At 39.7% G+C, this 26,651-nt stretch overlaps 1 long non-coding RNA gene across 1 annotated transcript; it reads left to right on the top strand.

Annotated features, from left to right (window-relative positions):
• Positions 1–4,252: 4,252 nt before the first annotated feature.
• On the top strand, positions 4,253–10,937 carry LOC129364285 (uncharacterized). Its single transcript, XR_008606423.1, has 3 exons — positions 4,253–4,309; positions 4,420–4,626; positions 10,203–10,937. It is a non-coding gene; the product is annotated as an uncharacterized LOC129364285 (long non-coding RNA).
• The last annotated feature ends 15,714 nt before the right edge of the window (positions 10,938–26,651 follow it).

Genomic DNA, 26,651 nt, shown 5'->3' with positions numbered 1-26,651 from the left:
GTGGAGACGGTGTGTTTGGTGTGATGTGCAGCAATATGTTCTGCCATGCATAGAGTTTTGCACATAAACCAAAAGTTCCACTTTAATCTTTTCTGACCAGAGCACTTTGTTCCACGGGTTTGCTGTGCTTCTACATGGCCCATGGCAAACTGCAAACAGGAACTCTTAAGGCTTTCTTTCTTGAAAGACTTACTTCTTGTTGCTTTTCCACAAAGGTTCCCTATGTGAATTGTGCAACGAATAGTTTCCTGTCTACAGATTTTCCCACTTTAATTGGATCTCTTTGCTACTTCTCTGGTTAATGTTGTTCTTGTAGGTTAGCAGTTATGTCATTCTCTATGTGAAAAAATGGTTGAGTATTTTTACTACTTGTCCCTTATTTTTGTTTCTGATTAATTTACTCGTTCTGCAGCTGGTCATGATGTTTAAATTTAAACATCACTTTCCAACTTTGCTTCACTCACTATCCCGGGTTTGTTTGAGGTAGCATTACGTTACAGTTTCCATCTATGCTTTGGCTAAAGCTAACACTTCTGGGCTATTGGATTAATTTGTTTCTTCTATTTCAAGTCACATTTATGGTAATTTACTTGTTTTCCTTTGTAGATTTTGCAGCAAGGCAGGTGTATGGGAGGGGCTGGCCCAGTATTTTCTGCTTAAATGACTAGATGATATCGTCAATTACATCGCTGGGTTCAATTACAGGGTTTTATTTTGTGCATTGTATTGTTTGTTTGTTTGTTTGTTTTTTCTTTAAAGTAACTTTTTGAGTTGCCCTGTATTACATGGTTTATTTTGCTGACCATTTAATTATGTAGATGAGTTTGTAAGTTAGTCTAAGGATCTTATTCTTGTTTCTGTTTAGATTTTGTTGTTTGGTTTGACCTCTTTCATTGTGGTTTAGTCCACTCAAGTGCAGGTTTTTTGCCAATTGACTATAAGAACAGTGAGTTCTTGGAGGCTCAGGATGGATGTCAGAGCCAAAGAAATGTAATAAAATTAATCCGAAGAATCTGGAATCCCATGGCTGATGCTGGTTTTTGTTCATCTTTTTGACCCTTTGACCACACTACATCATTTTTTAAAAAAATGGATCAAATAATAGTTCAGTTATGGAATATGTTCAGTTCAAAGTTAGGTATTTAGTTTTACACCCTGACCCTGTTTTCTATCAACTTTCTTACATTATCTGTAACCTGCCTGGCATGTCGTTTGGTTTTCATGATGCTGTTTGTTCAATAATCCTCTACTAAATTTGTTAGACCTTTGTGGAACAACTGAGTTTGAACAGATTTTCAATTAAAATACAATTTATTACAATAAATTTCTTATTTATTACAATACATGCATGGTGGAGAAGTGGTTAGCTTTGTCTTGCTTCTTATCCCTCAAACCTTTACTGGGTGAGATCAGAAATCTGTGACTTGCATTAAAGAATGAAGGACTATTGACTTGCAATCATCCTGCCTTCCAGTAAGAAGGTCTTGAGTTTGAATCCCACCCTGGACTTTCTCTGCATGCAGAGTGTGTGCATGCTTGGTTGTTTGTCCTTTGTGTCTCTATATTTACCTGTGATGGAGTTGTGACCAATCCAGGGTTTATGGCCTCATGCCCAATCAGTGCTTGAGATGGGCTCCAGCCTCTCAGTGACCCTGCAAGAATAAGTGGGTATTAACAGTAGTTGGATGGATGAACTGTACATTCTGTATATGACAAAAAGCAAACAGTACACAATAAGCAGTAGTCTACTTGTTTTTCAAGCTAATGAAATAGACCAAGAACAACTACTTAAAATACATTTTACAGGTGTTTTTGGATTTTATTTTCTTGTTGCTGTCATTACTTGTCTTCTGTTGTCCTTTCAATGTTTGGTGTAAATCAGAAGATTTGAAAAGGCTGAACAGGTCTGCCAGTGCTGTTATGATATTGTGTGAATGCTTGTAGACACAAACCCATTGGGCCTGATTGAAAGCTCATCAATAGGCAGGGATAGACAAAAAAAGAGGCTGCCCATGCCTTCTGCTTTTGTACTCATTCTAATTTCAGCTGTTATCTGGAATGTACCAGCTGTCCACTGTACACAAAAACTGCTTCCTTTCCCAAACCTGATCCTGGCATTTGCACCAAGTGAAGAGGAGCTGTGGTAGTGCAGGCCTCAAACCCTTAGGGGACAACTGGAAGCTCCTGGGAGGGACATGATGGACAGGAATGGAAGAGTAAAGCAACAGGCAGGCACTCACACAGGGGCCTGCATGCATCTGAAAGGGAGCTGAAAGTGTGTGTACGTATGTGTGTATGCGAGTGCCTGCAGGCGCCTCCATGCATCGGCCTGTAAATGTGTGTCAGACTTCTAAATAGGGCTTCCAGACTTTCAAAGAAATGCTTTTAAAGAAGCACGTGTAAATATAGCCTTGAAAAAACAGTGTCATATTTACTCACAAGTACACACATCCGGGATGTTCAACAATCAGACGCAAACATCAATGAAAGAAACCTTATAGCCTGAGCTTGATAAATAGTGGCAGACTCTTTAAAGTAAAGCTTATCTAAGGATTTTCAGAACGCTTCCATTTATCAAACATGTTACTTATTGAACAGCACAGTCTTTAACACAGAATGTGAACTCATATCTAAGTTTAGTTGGTGTCTATATGTCTGCGGTTATACTTTTCTTACTTTGCCACACTGTAGTTCCCAACTTTTTCAAATGTATCAAATGAAATGCATACAGTGCTTCAAAAAAAGTATTCCCCCTTTGTAGATTTTGACACATTTGGTGGTGTCACATTAAAAGATTTCAATTCTTCAAAAAATAATAATAAAAGACAAAGATAACCTGGATGAATACATAAGAAATTAAATAAAATCTAATGATTTAATTTAAAAATATAATTAAATTTTTTCCAAAGTGATGTAGTTATAGTGTTGCCAGGGTTGCACATTCATTTACTTGGTTATGGGCCAACTTTCCTCGTAGCAGCAGTCATGCTTACTCGACAGCAGAAAATCGCTTCTGTTGTGTCACTAACTTTACAGCTGTCCCTCAGGCCGAGCATGCACAAAGCGACAGTGGAGCAGAAACACGTTCTTTTTAACAGAAGAAATGTCCAGCAGAACTGGGCTCAGTACAAGCAGCCATCTGACAAAAACACAAAATGGAGAAATTTTATATTTTGGATATTTTCTCTCTTTTTTTTTCTTTACAAAACTATTTGTTTTGTTGTGTGCTGTTATTTCAGACATTATGGCATATGACCTTCCATAGCACTCCTTCTTGCTTTTAGCTGTTGAATCTCTGGTTACAGGCCCTGGTCTCACCCATTTTACTAAATGACTTAAGCACACTAATGAATTACCCTGTTAATCAGAATGGGTCCCTCATTTAAGAAAACTGTCCCTCTGACCTCTGTTTCTCCAGGGCTGTTTCATGCAGGTTTATTGCGTATAACAGCAAGTAAATATTACTTCAAGACCTTATTAATTCCTCACATAACCATCTATAAGTAATTAGTCTCACTTACTGCAAGAGTCACAAGTTGTCAATACATGTGCACCGCAAGAATGTGTATATGTGTGCATGTCTGCAGAAACCAGACCTTTCTAATCTATTTAAACCAATGCAGTCACTTCCTCTCACCATCAACCTTATCTGTAGCTTCTGGGGACAAAAATCATTTGAGGTAGGGTAAAATAACAGAAAATAATGGGGAAATATCAAGCGGATCTTTTTTGCTACCCCATTTATTCTGTCTGGTCCAACTGAGCTTTATCATCCCTAACACATCACAACATACCTCCTCTATTTTTATTTTACTTAGATTTTATTTTGCCCACTCAAACTTTTCATTTCCTGACAGATTGAGGCACCCTATTTAGCAGTTTTATTCATCTTTGCCTGCAGGCAGGGACTGACGTTACAGTCAATAAAAATGGGAGCGCGTCGCAGGCACCTCTTCTTCCCCTTCCCTTTGTGTGCAAAGTGGCAGCCGTGAATTTAATCGAGGGAGAATGTTGTGATTACTTAATGGTTTCCCAGGCAGCCATGGACTGGAGAATTAAATTCCGCATCTGCTTTCCAAGGCGTTAATCTCTTCTCCTCACATTCCGCCTGTTATGATGTGCACACAAGAGATAATGTTTAAACCGACTAAAGCAGGGTAAACCAGCGCAGGCTGTTATTGGCTTTATAATTACATAATTAACTTTTTGTTTCTAATCGTTACAGAGGTAATGGCTCCGCTAAAATGGGAGGCATCTGCCAGGCAGAAAAACCAAATCAAAAATCAATAATCCATAGAATGCCATTACAGTAAGTGCTTGGGCTGGAATCACAGAAGAAAGACAGAAAGAAGCTGGAGAAAAAGAGAGCAGGTTTGCCTCATCACTTCTGTCTTTTCTATCCATTTCCTTCTTTTCCAGAGCAGTAAATGAATCTCATTTGAAGACAAGAGTGTTATCTGTGGGAAAGAAAGCCCAGCAGCTGTGTGGAGCAGCAGGGTATCAGGCCCTGCCAGGTGGATGGCAGAAGAGAGAGAGGGCCAAGAGGCACCGTAAATTACACCTGGCCTCCCAGCACTGCTATTGTAGGGCAATTGACCCGCTCCAAATGAATTCCATTTTCTGCAGGTCCCTCCTTATTTCTAATTTACATTGTGATCATATATGTCTGAAAAATGATATCATAAAAAAGATGAATGTACTAATTACCTCTCTTCTTATCTCTCCCTCACCTGGCGCACACCCCTTTTGGACTTACTCCTCGCGGCATGTAAGTATGTCACTTATTTCATTGTGACAGGCGTAATGTATTCACAAAAGTGCACCATAAATACAGACGTTCAGGTTGGCCACCTTGCACTCACGTCGAGGGGCCTCACAATGCCATGGCTGTTCAAATGAATGGCGAATTGACAAACATTTCTGGAGCCAAATTACCTATGGTGTCACTGTGAAATTAGGTTCTTGACCCAGCCTCTGATGCATGCTTATATTTCTACATATTTTCCCCATCGATTTTCATGCATGGCATCCAGCCATTGTGGTGTGAGACGAGGTTCCCTATGAGAAAGGGGTTAGGGATATTTTAATACACCTGTGAAATGAGACTCTGCTCGTCATGAATATGCTAAAGTAGAGCTGTCACAGCAGTCAGAGTGATATCCCCTCACCTCTGCCAGACGAGTTGGGGGGGTATAACAGATCCCCGTATTCAGGAATAGAGGGACCAAGCTTATGCTGCCTGCCAGTGTCATTTTAACAAATAGGCTTATTAACAGTTCAGAGGCCAAGGACAACAGCAAGGTTAAGCAACTCTTCTGACACAAATGGGAGAGTATGAGAGAAATATGGAGTTGGCTGATAGGAGCTGATTGTCTGTGCTCCAGTTTTATGACTACACAGCCTTGGCTGAATGTCTTCCATGTCCAGTGAAAGAGACGACTTCCTTAAGTAATTATGTCTCCTCAACCTGGGATGAACTTGTACTTCTGTCTGTCAACATCTGTTTGCTTAAGTTTTCACTCTAGACAAAAAAACTCCACCATAGTGTGTTTCTCTGCCTTTTTTCTTTTCTTTTCTTTACCCTCTGCATCTGTTAGACTCTTCAGCCACATATGCTCCATCACTTGACTTTGTATTCCATGACACCATGCTTTGGCACTTGACCTCCTGACCTCAGTCTCAGACAGCTATAACCACCCCTCAAAATCCAGAATGACCAGCAGTACAATGGAAATTTGCTGAGGTCACTATCGCTAAACTAGACTGGGAACAATCATTCCAAGAACTTATGTTATTTCTTAAATTGTCAATAACAATCAGTTTTAGAGAATAAATCAATTGCACAATACTTTCAGAACAGTCAGAATTAACTTACCGTAATTTTGTAGATTCAATTTACTCTGTCAAATGAGCTTTGTCAGATGATTGTGGTTATCATGTAAAGTAAGAATGCATTATGTTTAACCAATAAACATTTTAACTAGACTTCTTTTCTCCTAAGACACATTTAAAGAGGAGTAAAGTCTCAAGTGACAAACAAGGCTCACCCAAGAAACACCTCATTTTGTGTCTTGCCATTACCCTTTGGTGTCACATTTGACATTTGTTTTAAGTTTAGCCTTTTCAGGCACAAAGCACTTTCTTGAGCTATAAATGTCTGTGTGAAATGCTTTGCTTAACCTGCTGACACAAGGGAACTACTTAAGCCGTTTTCTCCTTCACCGTCTGTTAGCGCAATGATTCACTTTCCATTTCAAATCAATATTGGGGCATGCAAAAGGTACAAAGAACTTTGTTGCCATAAACCATTAATTAAGGAGAAAAAATCTTAATTCAGACAGTGTGAAAGTTGACTTTCTTCTCAGCACTGTAAATCAAGAGCTGGGAAATTAGTATTACTTATTTTCCTTTCTAGAAGCAAATATGAAAAGACTGGGAATCCCTAATACTTAAAATATTACATCATATAAATATGACAAGACATGTGGAGTGTTAAAAATTATAAAATTGTATATACCCGTATCATCTTATCATCACTTAGCTATAACCTCTGTTTCATTTATTCTCAGTATAAATACAGCTGTTTTTCAAAGCCTCAGAGGTTTGTCAAATAACATTTGTCAAGATACAGAATCATAAAGACCAATGATCTGTTGACAGGACAGATTACCCAAGGCCTCCAGAGATGTGATTCAAAAGTCTGATAAGAAAGCCACAAGAAGCATAGTTTGCAACAAGTCATGTTGAGGACTCTTTGAACATGTGAGCTGGAACATGCAATTGAAACACTGTCCCAACATGAAATCCAGAATTGGCAGCATCATGCGACAAGGATGAGGTAAATGCAATGCAATCCTGTAAGAAAACTTTTATAAAGGTAACAAAATACTTCAGCTGGGTCAAAGGCTTACTGTCCAGAAGGATAACAATGCTCAACATATGGTCTCTGACACAAGAGAATGATTAAGAATAAGGCATATTCATGCACTAGATTATCCTAGTGAGAGTGAAGTTCAAGTGTAAATTAACTTGAAAGGACCTGTACAGGTATGTTTGCAGTCAAGCTGAGGTTTCAAATACTAAGACAACTTTCAAAGAGAACTGTGTAGAATTTCTGAAAATAGAACATCCCAGCCTTTCAGTAAGTGAAACATAAAAAAATGTCATCATAGAAATAGGAATTCCAGGTGCAATGGTCTGAAGCATCTTCAAAGAACCCATAATCTAAAATGTGCGCATGAGCGTCATGAGTGCAGCATGACCCAAGAATCTTATAGAGCAATCTTATGCTTAATGTTCAGCCAGTAACTTACTGCAAGTGATTCACCCTAAGAGAATTAAAAAAGAAATAGGTTATATTGCTGAAAAAGTTTTGAGAACCTGTTGATGGATGATCAGAGGATTTTTAGAAAAACTAACAAGGGGGACTGGAGTGTATGTCTAGTACATCCCAAATCCTCAATTCGGGGTGGAAGTCCTGAGGGTTTGAGGCCACCTGGTCAAAGAGGGGAGTGGCAGTGATAAACGCACCTTGTTTAGGGTCTCGTCATCTGAATGAGACATACAAGGGCTCAAGATGATTGATGAGGGCTGGAGCGTGGGCTGATAAGACATGGCCCATGAATCTGTTCTACATCATCGGCTCCTTTGATCACTGACAGAAGTTCAGAGATGGGCCTGTGCATCTGTCCAAACAAACAAAAGCCTCTTCCCTCTCAAATGCCTCACTTGCTCTGCAACAATGCAACCAGTCCCCACCTTCATTACCCTGCCGCTCAGGTTGACTTTCACTCATACAGAAATGGTAGAGACAAAAGCAAATTGACAGAAAGGCCATGAATCTGAGGGCAAAGCTGACTGTTAAAGCAGGACAGAGAGCGGGAAATGAATTGGGAAAGACATGGAGAGAGAAAGAGAGAGAGCAAAGAATACATGAGGGGCGGCTTGGAGCCTGTGAACCATGGCAGCATGGGTTAAAGCCCCCCAAAAGGAACACTCCTCTGCAATGACAGATTCGGCTGATAAGGGATGATCCATGAAAGCCGATCGGTGTGCTGACAGCAGGAGAGAGGCCTTGGCCCCAGTCGCCAGGGTGCATTACTGTGGGCAAATGCAGCTGTCAGGGCCAAGCGGGCCATCAGCTTTCTACCATGCCACCATGTTGACGTCACACAGACTGGACCCTGTCTATACTGTTTTTTCGATCCCTTTTGGTCATAGAACTCTGCATTCCATCACTGAAACATTCCCAGGCCACAACTTCATTTTGGGGTGTAGTGTATCAGCTGACAGGTGCTGAAATTAACCTATGCCAGCAATTCTGACATACTGACAATGTGCAAAAGAATGCTGGAGTGCACTGAGTGAAGGATTCTGACAGGTAAAGCATTACAGATTAGACTTGGATTTATTCCAGAGAATCACATTGAGCTGCACTTACGAGGCCTCTTTTACTCGTCGAACACTGTAAGACTAAGGAGCTTTAGCACTAGTCTCAAGATAGACAGACAGAAATATGGACAGCATGGAGAATGAGATCCACAGTGTAAAACAGCAGACTTTCATGTACTTTCCCTGCTGAACATGCAGCCGCATGGCACTTACTCTGCCAGCCCCCAAAGAAAATTACCCCATTTACCAAGGGGGCTGAGTAAAAAGACTGCAGCCGATTCCCTCAAGGAAATGAAAGGCAGTAATAAGCTATTTAATTTTTACTTGAAATTATTTAAGGCTCAATGGATATACTCTGAGTCCTTATTGCTATTAAAATGATTATTCTCACCAAATTATTTTAATCCACTTTCAGAAGAGAAAAAAATATTCTACATCCTCATTTAAAGAGCTAAATTGGAGCATCTATTCACTTCATGTGGTCTACATATCAAATTAGAGAGTTAAAAGCCTCTCTTTTATTTTGGCATTCATTTCAAATGATTAGCCCAGTAATGGAGATCCCCACAAACGAATGCAGAATTATTTTACATATAAATTCTGATTTAAATACACTGCCTTGTGACTCATTGGCTTTGCTCTAAGTAGCTTGTTTAAGGCAGAGCTCTTTTCTAAAGAGCATTAGAAACAATCTTGAAGTAAACAGAATTAATATGATATAGAGGATTGTGGGTTTTTATACCCATAGTCCAAATTACATTAAATTGATGTGTGCAAAGTTAACATGCATGACACTGCTAGGGTTTTTTTTTAACTGAATATGAATATCAAAACATGACAAGGACAAAAAGACATTTGTTAAAAACATCAAATAGCTACAGTCAGTCAAAAAGAGCAGTCAGTTTTGCAGAATTCCCCTCATGGCCGTTGCATCTGTATAATAGAAGAGGATATGTAGCTCATCGCTTTGGTCTTTTTCCCTTTTTGATCGTGTATCTCCTACTTCACCTCTGCCCATGTCTAAATCCCGTTTCTCTCTGCCTCTTGCTCCCTTCATTCTGTAGCTCACCTTTCTCCTTGCATTAAAAGCTGAGGAGAATACCTGAAAAGGTTGGTGACCTTTTAATGAAAATGTCAGTATTCCTGTAGTGAAAAAAGAGGCAAAAGCCCAGAACGTAGGCAAGGTTTCGGTGACACCTGAGCTTTCACAAACCCAACTACATCCTTATTGAGACATTAAATGTCGGTTTCTTGTCTCTATAAAAGTCTTTGTTTTTTTATGAAATCAGGGTGAGATCTTCCTGAAGCACTTGTTTCTCTTTTAAGATCTGTAGCCAATCAAAAATACTTTCTTTAACCAATTCTTTTCAAAATGACTGTTGTATTAATGACTAAATCTCATCAACTGAAATCAAAGAAATTCTTAGAGGGCACTTTGAAAAATACATCTTACAGTGATTCCAAATATCCTTCAAATACTTTACGTTAAAAGTCAAGAGATGTGGGAGAGAAAAGGATTAATGATTCCTCTGTGATTTCCAGAGCTCTGGTTCAACCACAACTGGGCTTGACAGATGTACACCTGAGAAAAAGTCACTGGGGCTAATGTGACTTTGATGTCTTTCTCTACAGCTTTTCTTTTCCTACATCTATGCACGTGATTCTGAGTCCACCTTGAGGAATTGAAATACAGATCTTGCAGAGTGGCTCAGTACCAGATGCCAACCAGAGCAGTCATGATCATTTGCTGACTGTATCTCAGCCTTTTGTCACGTTTTGTCTTCTGTCTCTATTTTTAGCATGGCGAAAAGACGTCAAGGCGAAGGTGTGTTTTAAGTAAGTGACAGCCTGACGCCCAGCTTTATTTGATGCTTGCCAGATCAAAGCCTCACTGCAGGGCACGCTAATTTGAAGTCCACCGCAGTGATGATCGCTGTGCATGATTACCCCACAATGGCACTCCTATTAATCACATCACTCTGATTATTCTAATTTGATTTGACTCAGCGATGCCTCTTCTCAATTTTTTCCTCCGTCTCTTTTTCTCATCCTCCCTCTCATCATCGTCATCACAACGTCTCCCAATAAAACTGTCAAGCGGGGCAACTGCTCTCCACAGTAAGTGGATGACATTTAAAAGGCTACAACATGACTGACAGTGTACTCACAGAGGGAGGGAGTGAGAGTGCAGAAGGCGGAAGAAGACGAGGAGAGCTGGAGACAGGGAAGATGAGGAAAAGAGGGGATGCCCAAGTTAATACTTACAAATGACTAATGTCTCCCTCAGCAGGTGCCAGGGCCAGACAAACTGGATAAATATTGAGATCCGTCTGAGTGCAGCAGCACATGAAATGAAACCCAACTGCTTCTCATACAGCTCTAAAAGTGACATGGCTCTGCTGGGTACCTCAGCTCTGTCTATCTAGATAACTCTGCATGATTAATTGCTCTGAAAGTTTAGGAAATACCCAGACATTCAAATACACACAGCTCTGTCCACTGTGTGCTCATTGTTTGAATGTACAATGTCTGTGCTGCCAGTATTTTTGAACATGTACTGTAGCATACAATTAATTAAAAAAAATGCACTATTTAAGAAATCATAATGCATTTCTGCAGGAATAAATGTTTTTCTTAATGCAGTCAGTTACAAATAGTCATGATTTTTATCTTTGTGTTGTTTTTTTCTTGGACGTTAAATATTGCCTTAGTATTCAACTCATGCCATATGAAACTGCTTTATTTTCAACCTGTCTGCTGGTTAAATCAAGCAAATCAGTATTAGTGTCTTTCTCCTGGACAAGTTGCCAATCCACCTCAGGTATGTCATTTGTATACAGCTCTCTGAGACAATATTTAGAACCAACAGGTCTTTGTGTCATCTTTGCATATTCAACAGCTACTTTTTTCTTTTCAAAGCTATAATCACAAAGAAAGAAGAGCTATAAAACGCATAAAAGTTCAACGTAGGTATTGAAATTAAGTTCAAATATATTTCACAATTACTCTTTTCCTGTTAATTTGGATTTCTTATCTATGTGCTAATTCTGCTTCAGCTCTACATGCTCCACCCTGACTGTTAGTCCAGTCAGTGAGAGATATTTTTTTTCTCTCTTTCTTTTTACGTCAAACAAGCTATGTCCCAGGGAGAGGCTGAGACAACACCAAAGCACATCCTCTTTCCACACAATAGAGATCTCCAACTATGCTATGCCCACACAGCAGGCATCCACCACTCTGCAGAGGGCAGGAAGCTGCTCCAGCTGACCCACTGCCTCCTCAAACATACAGTCAGAGGAAATTCCCTTAAACAGCAGGAGTCTGAAAACTAAAAAAAAAATCTTCCTCCTAATGTTGCTGACACAAACTGCTTCAGAGACTCAAATTATTCATTCAGAAATTATTTCACCTTTCTTTACAGGTGCATGTAAAGAAAGGTACCAAACGGTTCCATAGGTGACATAAACAGTTTGTTTTCTAAAAATATCAGCATCTACTTTACAGTTAAACAAAACAATAAATCCAATGTCATTTCATAAACCCTAATATCTAAAGCAATGTTCAAATGTTGTCTATGTCTGCTACATTTCCTCATTTGCTATTGTGAAACAATTGTGTAAGCAGAAGAAACATCGAGTATCTAGACTGGAAATTGATAAAAAAAAAAAAAAAAGACAAAGCCTTAGTAAAACACACACTCTCCATTGTGTTGGTTTAGGAATGAAAAACCCTCCTTTAAATGTTCCATGTCTCTCAATGTCACTGCAAGTTCAACAAGATTAGATACGGGATAGCTTCTGTTGCCTTTTCCTTGCTGAAGGAGATTGTGAATGAAAACAGCAAGGCTGTAAAAGTTGTTTTCTAATCTTTAATATGACATGCTTTCTACACAGTATATAGTGTGAAAAGAAAAACACAAAGAAAAACAAACATGCAGACACATTCACACATCCGAGGCTCCTGATATCTTTAATAGACTCAAAGGGCTGTGCAATTCACACCTTTCGGTCCAGAATGCCCAGACAGATTTGGCCATTTGGCATACAGATGGCACTTCTGCTAAAGTGTGGTGTAATTGGTGCAAAACCATGGCACTGTGTGGCCTACCAGCCAGGGGTACCACATTTTCTGGACAAAGGGCAGTGTGTTTTGGCTCAGTGGTGGGCTGTGAAGAAAACTGTGGTCCATAATGATGCAGCCATATGTTGTGTAACTCCTATACAGCCTGCATGTCTTTGTGCCTGTAGCTGGAGGGTCACACGTCTTTGTGTGCAGTGTGTTATGGTGTGACACTGCCATTATGGATGAGTGGTGACAGCCGGTGGAATGGCCACAGACAGAGGGCTTGTACTTGTTGTGTTAACACTGGCGGGACACAATAATCTGCTACTTGTAAAGCAGGTATCGTCCTGACAAAACCATTATTGTTTTCACATGGTAATGAGCGCTGGGGAGGGACTGGGAAATAGATTTAGAGGAGGCTGGTCCAGGGCCATGGCTCGCCTGAAACAGGGTGTACGTTGGATGGGTGGGTAGGGGGTGTAGGGCAGAAAGGCGCAGGAGAGGGACATTAGGTTTGTTCTCTCGCATCACTGAGCACTGGAGAGTTGTCTTAAATCGCCACAATACAAATTAGCTGGACGAGAGAATGGAAGCCCCCAGAAGAGGAGGAAAGGCAGATGACAAGCATGAGCATTTAAGTCAAACACACAATAGCATTTGGTATACCCCCCCCCCCCTAAATCCACACACACATACACACGCCTTCATGCCCACATCTTCCTCTCTGTGCAGATCAGGGTGGATTAAAAAAGAAACCAGAGTGTTTTTTGGTGTCCTCTAATGATGCAAGCAAGGATGCAAGTCAATAGAGCAATTCATTAACAAATCAAAGTCCCAGGGGTATCTGGGCAGTATGGTGGTGTTTGTGCAAATCTATCCTTCCGAATAGAGACCCATATGCTGGGGGTCAGGGTGACACCCCTCTCCACTGTGTTTACCATTCAGCATACACACTCTGTCGTTAGGGTCAACCACTACCTAACGTGTCCACTGCACACACAACAGAATTTCCATATGGTCCATGAAAATAGATATGCCATTGGACTTCTCTTTCTTCCCACGCCCCAGACTTCAGTATCTTTTGCTACTGTGCATTTTGTGTGTATTCTCTTCAGCTTGTTGAAAGGCTTTTTGGGTCTGAATGGGCTGTGGTTTTCATCTCCTTAGAAATATAGCAAAACAGGACAGTAAAAGAGATGTAGTCCTGGTCACTTGTTTCTCCTTTTTGTGCAGAGCATACGAAAGCCTTAGATTTTACCTTTCTCCCAAGAAGAATTATTTTCTCCTTGTGGTCTAAAAACAAAATCCATAACCTTGGCCAGAACAGTTGGCCTACCATTCTTATACTGAACTGTGGTAGACTAAATTGCTGATGTTGCGAGCCTCTAAAAGAAATAGGACTGTTATCTTTAAGTTAATTATTCTTTGGTAAGCATGTATAACGGTAAATAATTAAACATTTAATGACGAGTCCATTTATATGATTAACTGGCTAGCTATTGTTGATTTTTCTTACTACCATTAAGTGAAGTGGCAAATTTTGTGTGGATTCAAAACATACATCCATTAACGATCACTTAATTAAATAACTCATTCTCCAGATTTTGAGAATTTGAGATTATTTTGGGATAATAATGAGACTGATTTGGATAATGAGGTTAATTATGGCACCTGTATTGAGTGTTCTCTGAAGTTTCTGTCTAGTACATCTAGGGCCATTAGGACTTTTGCTGTACTAGCAATGATATTTCATAAGAAGATGGAGCCAGTACCAATGCCCACTTGTGAGTGGGAAGCCTACTGAGACAGTAGTGACCTACTGAAGAGGATTCCAGCCTGAGGGCACTTCACATGACTCTTTCAAATCCACACAAATAAAGCCCTTTATGGCCTGAAAGTGGCCCCACAGAATGGGTGATACAGAGCCTGCTGAAAAGCCCAACACGATTGTCATGGATATTACACGATGCGAGCAACAACGGACTGAAGAGACAAGTGTTGATCAGGAACAAAACTCGAGCAGACTTTTCCATGAGGAGGGCCAGGGAATGTTGACAGGCCCGTGAATGGTCTGTTTAACCCTTTGAAAGTGAAAAGGGGCTCCCTGAAACAAACACATTCTGATAGACTTTGTACGCACTGGGACACAAAAAGTACACTAAGCTCCTGCAAGGGAACCAGACAGAGGGCAGGAGATGAAAATAAGATTGGAAAGGTGGGAATGTGTTTGTGCCAGAATCCATCAGCCTGACTCTTCTATTTTCTGGCTTCAACGCTTCTCTTTTGAGCTCAACAGAGAGATGATTTAAGCCTTCACTGGGCTCCAGCATCCATTTTGACTGAGTCCATTTACAGTTTTAAAAAGACTGTTTGTTCACAAGACTATGCTGTGGTTTGATGGAGAATGTCAAACCTAACATGAATGATATCCCACTGTCATCAACAGTCATTCATCCAGTTGCCATAAAACTTTATTTCTCTATCAACACCCAGGGGTAAAGCTAAACACAGAATGTATTATCTGATGTCTGTAAGAAAGAAACACACAAACCTTGCTAAAAAGAAAGGTCTTTCTGGTAGGAGATGACATGACAGTTGAGATTGTAGCACTTTAAAAATGAAAACATAAATTTTAATGTCACTTCAAAGAGAAAATCACTGAAAATAAAATGCTTTTCTACATAATTAGACTTAAACTTAGACCTAATACCTTCCAATCTTGTTGATTTAAAATTGGGACATTTGACAGTTATGTGGTTGTTCGCTGCATAAATGCTAATTGATTGGCAGGTGAATGAAGCAAGGATTTGGCAGGGACAACAAAACCAGGTTAGGGATATTGAATTCATGTTGATTCAGTATCCCTGCCAGTAATGGCATCATCTGTGTTTCTCCACTAAGTCAAGTATAGCTAACTAGCATATTTGCTAATACAGAAATCAAAAATGATACTGTCTGTAACTGAAGCAACTGACATAAAATTCCACTAGATCTCTATAGCAATCCAAGTATTGCAGTAATATAAATAAATCATTGTTCAGTAATAATACTGTATATGCTGCATAAATCAATCCACACCTGATGTTTTCTCTTCTAAAGTTTGTATGGTGTTGTCGCCACTGTTTATATCCACTTATTTTTGCAAATTTATGGGGAGCTGGTGCTTTTCTCCAGAGCTCACTGGGCGAGAGGCGGTCACCAGTCCATCACAGGATGGTGTGACGTGTTGTACATTGAAAGGTGTTGAGATACCAATAAGATCTGAAGTCTCTTTTGATCAGATTGGACACTCCCAGTATTGGGAACATAGAGTTGAAAATAACAAAAAATGCTTTGTGGCAAACCTTTTTCTTTAATAGTTGAATCTTGGTTGGTGAATGGGCATTTGGAATGTTACAGTAGCCTGTATTACATATGGTTTTCTTGGAAAGTTTAGTTTCAGCTAATTTCACACCTTCCTGATGCTCTGCGTAAGAAGAAGTCCTAGGCTCTTTGACAACTGTTCTGATTGGTCGTTTTACACTTCTGTGTAAAACCTTGTAAAGAGCAACTGGTCATGGCTGTTTTATAGTGCAATAATATATCTTTATGATAATAACCCCTAATTGTGCTCACTGTGACATCCCAAAATTTTGAAGCCATCTGGAACAGTGCCACCAAAGTTTTATTGCCATAAGATTAAGACGTTCTTGGGAGAGTCCTTTGTTTTGTGATGCCTGTGTGTTACTTTGGTGATGGATAACATTTTCAAAACCTATCAGTTAGGACTAAATCCGCATTTGTTTGTTTCAATTGATTGAGAGTAAGACTGCTTTCTACATAATGATATATTCTAGCATTTCTTCTTATTTTGAACTCTATGTTCAAATACATAAACTTAGCATGTGTTTCCTCTTGCAAACTGCTACAGCGAGTCACCCTCCAAACTCTCTCACTTCTTCAATGTATGTTTCCTTTTTTTTTTCCTCTCTCTGCCATTTTATTTATTATGTCAAGTGTAATTTATCTTTCTGTGTGGGTACCTTAGGAATGCTATTCAAGCCAATGGTAATTTTAGAAATGTTAACTCAGAAAAACATTAATATGTTCAATATTTATTATCCCTGCAAATTGTCAACTCGACATATCCCATGTTCTTATCAAATGTGGAGTGAAAATGTAATTAAGCTTAACATTAGGACAAACTGGACATTGAAAATTATTCATGCTTTCTGTATTAAGACACGCAATATATCTTTGTTTCATTCTAGTTGATAAAAACTCAAGGTTCCATCCAACATACAATGAAATTGCATGTAAGTCATGGCATTTATGTTTGACTCTATGTTCAAAAACCTAAACTTAACATGAGTTTCCTCTTGCAAACTGCTACAGCGAGGCTGTCACCCTCCAAATTCTCTCACGTAGGCTTCTCAGAGAGCACAAAAAAAAAAAAACTTCTTCAGCACAGCTCCTGCATGCTGACGGTAATCCTGAACTTTGGAAACTGCAAGAGAGGAAGAGAAATGTGCTTAGTTCAGCTCCTTCTTGTCACAGGGTGTAGTTTGAGTGGGAGCAGACATGGCTGCCATTGTGGGAGCGTTCTGTGTTGCTGTGTTTGTGTCAGGAAGGCTTTCAGCAGCGAGCGTTGTGACAGTGAGGACGTGTGAGGTGCATTGAGATGTCCTCATTCTAGGAATACTGCCACTGCCGCCATGAGAACAGCCAATTATGCCTCCAGCATGCAAATGTCTTGCAGAGAGAGGGAGAGACAGAAAGAGAAAGAGAGAGCAAAAGACAAAGACACAATGGGGTCTGTGAAGGTTCTATGTGTGCCCTACTCAGTCTGAGACTGTTGTTTAATTGCCATGTTTACCCAGTGACTACATCCCGTGTCATTAGCACACAGTGTAGTGTCATTTGTGTTGTCACACTATACTACAGCACCATGGGGTCATTATTGCTCAACTGGCATGAGCGCACAAAATTGACATATTTTATGTGGGAGATCTGGATACACTTCCTGGAGTTTTTTTTTTTTTTTCTTATTTTATGCACTTTCAAACAGCCATGGGGCCAATTAATTTTTGACCAGTCCATATCCCAGGGACTGTTGTTGCTTTAATGGTGTGGTTTGCAAGCGCTCACATGTCACTGTGTGTCTGATGAGACAGATAACTGCACTGTTTAAAAACATCATAAGAAATGCAATATCAATGCTTTTTTTGCAAAAACAGAAAATGTATCAGTAAAAGTATACTTCAATGTGTGCATTTTAATCTACACATTTGTGATTTTACTAAAATACGACTTAGCAATTTAATGAAAAAAAAACAGCTAATATTAAAGAAAACTTCATTTTGACTAATAAAATTAATATAAATTATTTTATGTTTTTAAGTTATTGCACATTCATAGAAAAAAAAAAAGTCCTTTAAAGTCATGCATTAATAGCAACAAAAATAGCATTAGCAGGAGGTGGGAGAACAAATAAAAAACATGGACTGGGAGGCAAAACAGCTTTCTGTATCCCCGAGTACCTGGTCAACACAGGTGGCAGATTTACAGGAAACAGATTTAATTATGCTCCTGGTAACAATGCTTTGTCCTTACAGCGGCTGACACCACTGTTGACAAAGGCCGCCGCTGCATTCTAATCAGGAAACAAAATGCCGTGGAGCGCCCCAAAGCCCTGCTGGAGAATCATTAGTAAACCACCTTCCAGGAACAAGGGAAAACAGCAGAAGAGAGAACAGTCCCTGACATGCAGTGCAGCGCCATCAGGCAGGCAGAGCTCATTTCCCACCCTGGAGACTGAGGTCCACCAAAGGAGGTGAAGAGAGAAGCTGACCAACTGATAGACAGACAGACAGAACGACAGCCGGGTTGCCGTGCCGAGCCGTCCCACCAGGGCCGAGCATAACAAGGGGGCTGACAGGCTGCAGCTGAGTCCTGCCTAACGAAGGCGGGGACATTAGCGAGGCTCTACGTCTGTCTCATTAAAAGACATCAGCCCACCTTGATTTCCACACACGCTGCCCACTTGTGTGACAGCTCGGCATGCCAGCAGCCAGAGAGGGAGAGTGGCGCCACTGCACCGCGGGCCAGGTGACGGAAGGAGCTGTTGACATTACAGTGTGGGGAGGGACGAGGGTCAAATGTAAGGTTGACCTCTGTCTCGGGGACAGTGATGACCTCGTTAGGGGCCCTTGACAAAAGCGGCACTGGCTGGGTGTCACCGCTGTCACGGTATACACAGGTTGGCTGACACAGTAGCTCCCATTGCCGCAGCTCCCACCGCCTCACTATGACTAGTCGGTACTGCTGACACTGGGGCGCTCACTAATGAGCATCAAAGGGCCTGTCCTTCAACTAGTAATGAGGACAGGTGATGACAATATCACATAATAACAGCGGCTGGAACATGAGTCTGGACAGTAGAGGCCAGAGTAGAATGAGACAGATGAAAATAACATTTTAAAAGGACAGGCCTCTTCAAACATTCAGCGTTGGTGCAATCATTATCATAGAGCAGAAAAAAAATAGGTATTGAAAACATCAATATTTCTGTTAAAATTCTCAATAGATATTTGTGATAAGCAAACACAATCTAAGTTGTGTGAAATAACGTAAAGTGTATCTACAAAACCAAAATGTACTGAACACATTTTTGCTGAAATGGGTTTAATTCTGAATAGGAAAACCTTTTTTGTTTGTAAAAACATCAACACACAAACATAAAAACTGTCTTCAAATTCAGAAGGTTTCTGGAGCTTCTTTCTGTAGTTTTTCAAATGAGTTTAAGTCACAAATTTGACTGGCAGCTTTGTCTGATCTAAAGGAAATCATGGTTGGATTCTTCCTCACTCATGTGATATATGAGACCAGGCGGTGTAATGTTTTTCTTTTTTTTTTTTTTTTGTTTAATCAAACATAAAAAAAATAGTTATGTTTGGTCAGACTATTTTCCCCAAAGGGTTTATTGACTTGGCCAAATTATCTGAAACTACATTTTCAGCATCAGTTTATGTTATTGAGTGGGAGTAGTAGCCGTTTTGGTTGTTGGCATTATTCAATATTTTAATATAAAAGCTACATCTCCTTGCTGAATAAACAAGTCTTTCTCAAGTTCTCTGCCTAATGACTCTTCTTATTTTTCTTATTGACATTTCTGTCAGGACTCTTTTAAGGAAGCCATGGCCAGAGCGGCCTTTTGGAACATAATATGTTTTATGGACTGAAGCCCCAAAAGAGATTTCCTAAACACTTAGAAGTCTAGAAATACACCTGTAACCAATGTCATCAGTATATTTCGCAACAACATTTTTAGGCTTCCTGTTCTGAAAAATCTTTTTCTAGGCTGGTCATATTTTTTAAATTGGCTGAATTTCAACAGACAAGAGGGAGAGAGAATAATTTTGTGGCAATTTATTAAGAATGAATTAAAACTTATGAATACACATGGAGGAGACCATGGGAGGAATCAGAAATCATGTGAAACAGCATCCTCCCTCTCTGTGGAAAACAGGGAACCAGAGAAAACTGAGAGAAGTGCTCAGTATGGAGTGACTGAAAAACACAAATAGGAAACATAGAGAAATAAAACCTGCACAGAGTACTAAGGTAGGTAGGATTAAAAGACAAAAGAAATGCTATCAGGGATAGCTGTGATGATAAAAACATGAAGCAAATGGAAGGGAAGAAAGATCATCAACATAAATTAAAAACTAATACAAATAATTAAGACTAAACATTTTGACAATACTTCAACAGCATAACATTTAAAAAACAGATACAAAAGTAGTACAAAGCCAAAAGTCATGACAAGACATTGAATTAGGCAAAATGAGTCTCGCACTGACGTGGATAAATGAGGCTGATTTCAGCTACTTTAATAGATAAAGAAACATATTCAGCACTTTTACCTTCAGTCTAGTATTCAAAAATATTTTCTAGAGTAACAAAACTTACCATTCTTCTGAAATATACTACACAGAGTCCTAGCAAGGGTTTGTAATTATGCATAACGGTCCCAGTGCAGCAGTATTACACCGCCTGGTCTCATATATTCAGTTCCAGCAGCTCTCCCTGCAGGTCTCCAGAGCTCAGTTTAAGAGGAGGATGAATAGAGTGATGAAGTGCAGGTCACATGTCTGTTTGATCCAGTGATAATGAGGGGGCTGAAGAAATAATCTATCAGCAATAATCCCTGACTCAGGAGACACCTCGGCACTACACATACTTGATCTGACGCGCGCATGCAGATGACAGATGCACACGAAGGCCTGCAACCAACACACACTCCGTGCTGATCACCATATTCAGCAGGCCTTCATTATCAGTTTAATGTGAAGCAGGGGAGTCTGCAACCAAAATGACCAATTATTCAGCATCAAGTGTATCACCCCACTTTCACTCACTGGGATTTATTACCATAAGATACCCGGGTGAGAGTAAACGGCTGTAAACAGAACGCGGACAGGCAGACAGATAATGCTGTTTATTGTGTGGAATAGTACAGGGAGAGAACTGTGCACCGCTGGGACCTCGCTGGATCTTAGTTGAAAAGTGAGCACGTAAAACACACAGGAGAGGTTATCAAGGAAAAGATGCCATACTCGACACCCATAAATCATTTATAATGTGTACCATAACATTTTCCTCTCTTCTTTAGTCACAGTGAAGGGTAGGCTCCCATTTCCTGCTTGGGTCGTGTAAAGATAATCATGTATCCATTTACATTTCCCATAAAGGAATATGGAGATGAGGACGGCGAGTCAGCAGGGGGTTACTCTCGCTCACACACACACACACATATAAATACACTGGGGGATAAACACACGCACGCAAAGACACAGTCGCAAATGTATTTGCCTTGCTATGCTGTCACAATCAGGACATTTTGAACTATCACAGATTTAGATTAGAAGCTGTCAATGTTTTTGTTGCAGCCACTGTTCACAAATGAAAGGCTGAGGCGAAACGAATGAACAAAACAACATCCTAATGATTGTTTATACAGTGGAAACATGAAGCAATTTCGACTGATTATCGGGACAATGTCTGCCAGTGACGCCATTGTTAGTGTACAGGCCAAAATGAGGAAAAAAAAGAGAAAAGTCTTGATTGAGAACAAAGCAGAGACAGCTGAACCCATCATCTTTTATTCATTACATAAATGACATTTTAACAAGAGAAAATTCCTCATTATTGCTTCATTATACTGTATAAGAGCTCTGTTTAGCAGATTGATAAAGTGATAGTGCTTTTATGAATATCAATATGTTTAGACTGGAGTCCTTAGCCAAGGTCAAAGCTGTATGTTATGACAACACAGACCATGACAACACATTGGGGTCAATAGATAAAAGAAGTGTACTCATTTAGATTATCTTTATTCTTTGAGACTTAGGTATTTGCAGATATTAGAATCAACATCAAAGTTTAAACATGGTTTTAGCCTACAATACATTTCCAATGTACACTCTCTCTGACTATGCAAAAACATGTGCCACAAAGATTTATTATTTATTATACCTTTACAATGAAAATTCTTTTTCTTTTTTTTTTTCATTATTCCTTGGGCTTTAAATTTACACTTTCTGTTTAGAGTCACTAAAATATGCACATGTCAATCAAAATAAGGCAAGTGCTCTGTGTCAACAGAGAATAGTTTATTCGAATTGGTCTGGTGGCGGCAAGTGAAGTAGAGCAAACGTCTGAATGCAAAATGAGGTATTTATGAAAAATACGGGCTATGCCGTCCTCCATTTGAAAGAAGCATTATCCGTACTAAAGAAGGACGGTGGGAACGCTGACCTTTTTAAGCTCAGCTATCTGTGTGCACACCTAATGCGAACGTGAACACGTCCCGACACTTGAAGATGTAAACACAACAGAGTACGCAGTTTTTCTCCCTCCTCAGCTCGGGGGATGTTATTTCAAATAATTACCGGTGGCCTCTCCCCGTCCCTGGTGGCGGCTGCTTTTGTGTGAGTTGAGACAACAGTGGGTCACAGTGGAGGGTCTGCTTTAGGAGGAAGTGAAAGTGTTAGCAGCGGCTGGTGGTGGTGGTGTTGTTGAAGGGGGCAATGGAAGATCTGAGACTGGCCTCCTATGGCCCTGGCAACAGCTCTTAATTAACCACCCAGGTATTCCTGAGCCTCACGGCCCACTGCCCGGTTGGCCATATGGCTGGAGCTGCGCCATTGCCGTAATTACCAGGGGAAACACTGCATCAAAAAGAGCTCAGCCAACATAAAGCTTGTGTAAATTATTTTTAATGGTTCCCTTCTGGCAGGAGCGCGTGTTTGTCATCTCAAAAAGAGGGGCTGAGTGTATTATTCGTCCTTGACCCCTCTTTTCCGTGCACTTGCTCCATGCTTGAGAGTGTGACCCATCTACCTAATTCTAGCTGGTGTCTTACAGACACACACAGACACACGCAAACATGCATGGGCAGCCATTAGCGCTGTTACACTGCTAAGCAATGCCCCTTTCCTCCCGCTGCTTGAGTGAGTGCTTATAGCCCACAGAGAAGAAGGCATTTATCTTTATGCCCTTAGCCACTTCAGAGTGACTCATTGGTGTTTTGTTTAATTATCGGTCACTACATCACCTTAAATCTGGCATGTGAGGTTCTAACATACAGGCTAAACATTCTCTATTTTATAAATGTAATATTAAAGAGCAGATGGAGCTCAACATAATTAATTAATTGCTCTCAAAAGTGCAGAGCATGTTTCACATTTCACTAAAAGCCAATTTCGGGCCCTCATCGAAATATCACCTCACAGGCTCACAAAACGAGCAGCCATCTTGAATTCCCATCGGAGAAAATGAAAAGAGAGAAAAAAAGAGAGATCATGATTTGGCCTTCGGTCTGTAATTATCTAATCTGTTGTTCTAATGGTCTTTCATGAACAAGCATCTCTAAAGGGATGAAAATTGTGGTGAAATTGGTTCCATGCCTGTCTTTATTTTCTCCTTTGCCCCTCCAGCCCCCCTCTCCTTTCTGTCTTTTTCTCTTTCGGTTTGGATTGCTAATCATCCCAGGAGGGGTCCAGGAGGGATAAAGTAGCACCTCGTTGCCGTTTTCCGCTTGTGTTATTTTTGAATTGTTCTTGTTCAAGGATGTTGTTGCAGAGAAGGGGAGGGGTGGAGGAGTGGGACGGGAGTGTTCATTGGCCTCTGAGGTGAGTTGACACTGCTGGCTTTCCCCCTGTCTGTTGGCTACTCACAATATGTCAGGAACACAGGACATTTCCATGCCCCAGCTCCCCCTCTGTAAATCTCACGCCAGGCCATTGGTGAGATGTTTTTTTAAGGAAGTGGCTAGCAATCTGGTCAGAGCGACCTCACATCTGCCCTGCTAATGAGAATGCTGGCCTCCTCCCAATTTGCCTCCGTTAACACTGTCCTTACCCACACAGGTCACGTCCTCCAAGGAACTGAATGAACACAATACATATAACACATAGAGAGAGGCATGCAAAGAAAGAGATATGCATACACAAGCATGCAAACGCAACAGACATTCATGGATGGGCACGTATATAATATGGAAATACATACATGCATGTTTACTGATTCACAATTTGGCATGTATTCATATTTCAGTCACCTTAAATATTGACATTAGCTTACACTGAACTGTAAATTACAGCATTAAAGAGCGATATTGTATTATTGTACAGTCTCTGAGGATAAATCCTTATGCTTGCTTTACCTAATGCTTACTGCTTATCATAACCTTAAATATATATATAGAATGGAAAGAAAGTCTGAACTAGAGCAAACAAATAAAATTATACAGTACAGTTTGATTAATCAGATATAAGCCAGATATTTCAATATATATTTAGATATTTTTAATGAAAATCATTTTTCTACTGGAAGGGAAAATATATATGAATTTGAATAATAAAAAAAAAATATTCTAAAAAGTGTATTGTGCACATACATTCAACTCCTTTTACCTGTTTAAAGCTGAATAAAACCTAGTGAAACCGTCAGCTGTCATATTTACTGAACAAATAGAATGTAAATTTAATCTGTGTAAACATTGTGTTCTGACCTTAAGGTTTGGTAGAGAACATTAGTAAACAAAACATTACAAAGACCAAGGAACACAACAAAAGGGTCAGGAATAGGAAAAAGAAGAGAGCAGGGTTAGGTCAAAACAATATCCTGAGTTTTGAACATCTGACTCAGTCCAATTCAATGTCTCATAAGAATGAAAAGAGTTTAGCAAAAACTTAAAATCTACGAACACAGTTACGTATCAACCCAAGGGAAGCATTGATCAAAGAAGCAGCTGGATGTCCTTGGCTTTTCTAAATGCTCTGCAGAGATCCACTGTTCAAATAAGGGACACAGATGAAAAGATATGAGTCAGGTGAGACCAGAAATTAACTACTGACATTCATATGCATGCCATTTTTCAAGTTTTGTAAATCTGAAAAATAATCTTCATTGAAAGATTTGTAGAACTTTTTAAAAACTATGCATCACTTTTCTTCTACTGTTGGTCCATCACAATACATTCCATTATAATAATGATGTTTAATGTTTTCACATCACAACAAGTGAAAATGATTAGGAACAGAAACAATTTTTCTAGGCACTGCATAAAATGAGCAAAACTAACAGCCTATTTAATACAAAAAGTAAACTTGGAGGGAAAGTGGCAACCACACATATAGAAATCAGTTACTTCCTTGTCTAAACTCCGACTTAATGACTTGATGGAAGCTGAGAACCACACTTGGTGCAGCACAGTGGAAATAAAAGCATAATTGCTATCATAGATCTAACACATAGTGCAAATAATACAAGCATGCATTCATCCATTTAACTGCACCATCAGCTCACTCTCTTAATGACATCTGAGTCATTACCTGAATTTATTTTATGGTGTTTTCTGAAAGCCTTCAAAGATGAATCATATTACCATGCCATATTGCCAAACACGCTCTTTATGTTGAGTTGAAGGAAAGCCAGTTTAACGTACCTGCATGCAATGCGAAATGGCTCGAAATCACTTGATTGTCAGTTATTACACTTCAACCACAGAGATGGAGGCAGAGGCAGCTTTTAAACAACTTTAATGAACGTCACATTGTGAGACATGGAATGAGATATCCCAGAATTCCAGCTACTCTAAAAGGCCTAAAATAGCAGCTACATAAATTAAGTTAAAGACACAAAGGCCTGAAACCGTGGAATTGTAGAGCTTCTACCCAGGCAAACAAAAAACTCAGTTATAACATTAAAACTTTTTAAAAATGTTTGTACATTTAAAGTATCATATAATTACAATATACTTTTCAAATTTGAAAAATAAAATACCAAGGTATTACAATATGCATATTTTCATGCTATGAAAAGGGAGACATAGATATTGCTTGATACATATGTTTTGTTGTTCATTAACTGGCTCATTTATGCATAATCAATAGTCTTCAGGTTGAAGATATCACATTCATTTGGTGTAATTTTTGGCCAATTTTTTTCTGTAAGTGTCTCATGGTATTCTGTGTGACAACTGAAACTGTGTGAATGCTAGCCTGGTGAAACACCAGTCCCTTGTTTGATGAAGCTTCTGTTAAAGTATGGGCGCTGTAAAAAACCCTGTTGGGAGAAAAGCAATGACATATATGACAGCAATAATATGTCTAATTCATTCCTCTTCCTCCAACATTAATTGCTCAATATTAGGAAGCATGACCAACACGACTGAATGGCTTCATTCAATTCCTCAGCTGCCTTTGCCAAGCTACAACTCAATATAGGCAGACTACAAAAACAGCCCAGGAAATTGATGGCATAATTCACAACTCCTCCTTCTATTTGCTGACTGGTCCAGTTAAAATTCAACTGGAGAAATCAAGATTAATGGGAGAATTCCTAGATGAAGCACTGAAGAGCGATGAGAACTGAACCGAACTATCCAAGAAGGCAATGACCAGGAAACCTGAATGCAGATGGTGTAGTTTGCATCCACAGACATTCTCATATTCCTTTAATTGGTTAATAAAAAAACCCTGCTACCTCAGTGAGTTTAGTCTTCTTCTTCCTCCTGTAAAGCCATTTGAGTTTTATATTCCTTCTCAGTGAAGTCATAATTATCACAATATTGTCTTAATTATTAAGCTGCTAAATAACAACACAAAATTACTCCAATATCCTGTATTTCTGATATATAAGAGCTATTCTCA

Source organism: Poeciliopsis prolifica, unplaced genomic scaffold (assembly GCF_027474105.1).
Source record: "Poeciliopsis prolifica strain line A6 unplaced genomic scaffold, Auburn_PproV2 SCAFFOLD011, whole genome shotgun sequence".
NCBI classification, from domain to species: Eukaryota; Metazoa; Chordata; class Actinopteri; order Cyprinodontiformes; family Poeciliidae; genus Poeciliopsis; species Poeciliopsis prolifica.
The sequence above is the reverse complement of the archived record's forward strand: the minus strand, read 5'-3'. Positions and strand labels throughout refer to the sequence as shown.